The 4,007-nt window shown below is 37.2% G+C and overlaps 1 pseudogene; it reads left to right on the top strand.

The window, feature by feature from the left end:
• The first annotated feature begins 1,057 nt into the window (after positions 1 to 1,057).
• Positions 1,058 to 2,181, top strand: LOC129025327 (actin-related protein T1-like; annotated as a pseudogene).
• The last annotated feature ends 1,826 nt before the right edge of the window (positions 2,182 to 4,007 follow it).

Here is a 4,007-nt window from a genome sequence, read left to right as displayed (position 1 = left end):
AATATATACAAGATTGTTTCAAGCAGCATATTTTATAATAGTCAAATAGTGAAAGAAATCCAAATGTCTATCAACTGATAGATGGATAAACAAAATGTGTTATATGCGAACATTGAATGAATCTTGAAAACATTATGTAAAGTGAATGAAGCCAGTCACAAAATACCATATATTTTATCATTGCACTGTAAGAAATATGAAGAACTGGTAAATCCATAAAGATGGAAAATACGTTAGTGGTCGTTTAAGGATCTGGAGGATGGTTTGAAGAGAGGGTGATAGCTAAAGAATATGGGGTTTTTTTTAGTGATAAAAATATTTTGATTTACTTTTGTAATGTGCGGATATCAGCAAATATACTAGAAAACATTGAGTTATATAATTGCAAAGGGGTAAATTGGTTGTTATGTAAAATTATCTCAATAAAATTGTTTTTGAAAATGTAAGAGAAAAAAAGTACATTCTAAGTGCCTGCTGAAACTGAGTTGCAGGCATCTCAAATCAGAAATTCACCTGTATCTAGTGCTTAGTTTTTCTCCTTCAAAAGGAAATGTATTTTTGTCATACCACAATAAGCAGCTCAGCAGAGCAGAGAGGGAAGGACTATGGGACAAACCTATGGACTGGCAGCTTCACTTTGTTCTATAACTAGAGGCCTCTTCTTTGGAGTCACAGGCTTATCAAAGCTCTCTATAGGAATGGTTTGCCTTCCTTGGTTTCATATACGACAAACTAGGAAGTACTAGTTGCTTGAAGACCCCTGCCCTCTGATGCTCACCGAGGACAATTGTGGCCTTATCTGGATTGTTACACCGAGGGCAATCATCCCTGAAATTGTTTCAGCAGATCCTGGGTCTACAGAAAGGAGACAAGACTCAGGGATTGAGGATGGGGTATTTTAGTGGATTGGAGGCTGCCAGCTAGCTCTGCCTGGGTGACAACCTGAGAATTTTGGAACCCTGTGGCCTTAAAACTTCCAAAGGTGTCTGTTTTCTCATTAAGTAACCTAAGTGTTCTTTCTTTATTTTGGGGAAGTCCAGAAGAACATGATACAGACATGTTTAATCCACATATACTAGATGTGCCAGCTGTAATTTTTAACAATGGTTCAAGATTCTGCAAAGCGGCCTGTCTGGAGAGATTGGACACCACCATGTCAACAACTCCATCTTGGGACATACTAAATGCAACATGCCTTCAGCAAGACCCAACCAGAAGAATTTCAGGGGGCAAGAACCCTTATACAAGTAGGAGGACTTATATCTGCACTACCCCAATGAGTGTGGGCTGGTACCAGGATGGGATGACATGGAGAAACTCTGGAAACATCTCTTTGAGTGGGAGCCCAGAAAGAAACCCAGCCAACAGCCTGTACTCATGATTGAGCCCTCTCAGAACCCTAGAGAAATTTGAGAAAAGCTTGCAGAAATGATGTTTGAGAACTTCAGTGTCCCTGCTTTCTACCTGTCTAACCATGCAGTGGCAGCACTCTGCCTCTGCCTGTGTTACAGGCCTGATGGTGGATAGTGGACATGGGGTCACTTGCACTGTCCACATCTATGAGGGTTACTCCCTGCCTCGTGCAGTCACCAAGCTCTTTGTAGCAGGGAGGGACATCATAAAGCACCTCACCTGGCTCCTCTTTGCTAGTGGGTGTACTTTTCCTTGCATACTCTACAATGCTTTGGTAAATAACATCAACGGGAAGCTGTGCAATGTCGCCTTGGAGCCACATAAAAAGCTATGCGAGAGGCCGGAGACATCCTGAGGGAATACAAACTGCCAGATGGGAATGTCATCCACATTGGGGACCAACTGTATCAAGTGCCCGAAGTTCTTTTTGCCCCTGACCAGCTGGGAATCCACAGCCCGGGACTCTCAATAATGGCCTCCAGCAACATAATGAACTGTGACACTGACATCCAGAAGAAAGTTTTTGCAGAGATTGTACTGTCTGGGGGCACCACTCTCTTTTCTGGGCCAGAGGAAAGGCTCATGAAAGAACTGGAACAGCTAGCTTCCAAAGGTACTCACATCAAAATTACGGCGTCTGTTGCTCGATGCTTCGTGTGGATTGGTGTATCCATCGTGACCTCTCTGAGCAGTTTCAAACAAACGTGGGTTACCTCTGCAGATTTTAGTGATTATGGGACATCTGTGGTTCAGAGAAGATGCTTTTAAAGATCCTTGAGCTCAGGGAACAACTCGATAGGTGAGATCACAGAAGCACCAGTGGGAGGTGCCAGTGTCCTTAAGGCTTTTTCAGGATGTTGAATAAAAGTGTTTTCACATTTTATGTTTCTATATATTTTTCTTTGCACATTGTTGAAAATGTTGTGCAAGTATCTATTTGAGTCCCCACTGAATTCTTTTGGCTATATACCGATAAGTGTATTTTATGGGTCATTTACTAATTCTTTTTTTTAACTTTTTGAGGACTGCCAGAGTGCTTTTCCGGTAGCCTCACCATTTTACACTCCCATCATCAATGTAAGAGTATTTTATTCTCCTTGTTGAAAACACTGCTAGTTTTTTTGTTTTTTGAATAATAGCCATTCGAAAGTGGTATCTCACTGTGATTTTTATTTGCATTACCATAATGGTTAGTGATGTCTAGCATTTTTTTATGTGCTTATTTACTATTTCTATATATTCTTTGGAGAAATATTTAGTCAGTCCTTAGCCTATTTTTTAATTGGCTTGTGTGTAGTTTGGCAGTCTAGTTTAGGAGTTCTTTATGTAGTCCAGATATTACACTGCTATAGTATATGTGAGTTTTATTCTCCTATTTATTGGTTTGGCTTTCTACTTTCTTGACGTTATCATTTGATGCACAAAAATTAATTTTGATAAAGTTCAATTTATTTTTTTCTTCATTTTCATTTGGTATCATATTTAGGAAACCATTGCCAATTTCAAGGTCATGAAGGTTTACTCCTATGTTTTCTTCTGAGAAACATAGGAGTATGTTTCTCAAAACATAAGTTTTGTTGTGTTTTTGTTTTCATTCTTCCAAATATATGTTTTCTTGTATGGTATCAGTTCTTACATTTAGGGTTTTTATTCATTTTGAGTTAATTTTTTAATGCCGCATGAGATAATTGTCCAGCTTCATTCTTTTGTATACGACTATCCTGTTTTCCCAACACTATTGAAGATACTGTTTTTTCCCATTGTATGGTCTTGACACCCTTGTTGAAAATCAATTGAACTTATATGTATAGGTTTGTTTCTGAACTCTCAATTCTATTCCATTAATATATAAGCTTATCTTTATGCTACGACCACACTGATTTTATTACAGTTGCTTTACAGTAAATTTTGTAATTAGGAAGTGTGAGTTGTCCAATTTTGTTCTGCATTTTCAAAATTAATTTGGTTATTTGGGGTCCCATGAAATCCTTAAAATCCAATAGATTTGGATTTTAGAACAGGTTTCTCCATTTTTGTAACAAACACCATTAAAATTTTAATAAGGAATGTGTTGAATTTGTATATCACATTTTTAGAATCATCATCTTAATAATGCCAAGTATTCCAATATACGCATAAAGGATATATTTTGACATATATGTGTATCTTTGACTTTTTTCAGCAATGTTTTCCAGTTTTCAGTGTACAAGTTTTGTGCCTAAGTTCATTCCTAATTATGATTTTATTCTGTTGTAAATTGAATTAATTCATTTTCTTTTCAGACTGATTTTTAATAATGTATAGAAATACAACTGATATTTGCTTGTTGATTTCATATCCTACAACCTGGCTAAATTTGTTTATTAGCTCTAATGTTTCTGTGTATATTTTTATTCCTTAGAATTTTCTACATGTAAGTATATATCGTCTGTAAACAGAGATAATTTTACTTCTCCCTTTCCAGTTTGGATGCATTTTTAAATCTTGTTCTTGCCAAATTGATCTGGGTACAACTTTCAGTACTATACTTGCATAGGAATTGGGAAAGCAGCCATCCTTTTCTTCTTCCTGATCTTAGGGTCAAATCTTGTAAT

This window comes from Pongo pygmaeus, chromosome X (assembly GCF_028885625.2).
Source record: "Pongo pygmaeus isolate AG05252 chromosome X, NHGRI_mPonPyg2-v2.0_pri, whole genome shotgun sequence".
In the NCBI taxonomy this organism is placed as follows: domain Eukaryota; kingdom Metazoa; phylum Chordata; class Mammalia; order Primates; family Hominidae; genus Pongo; species Pongo pygmaeus.
The sequence above is the reverse complement of the archived record's forward strand: the minus strand, read 5'-3'. Positions and strand labels throughout refer to the sequence as shown.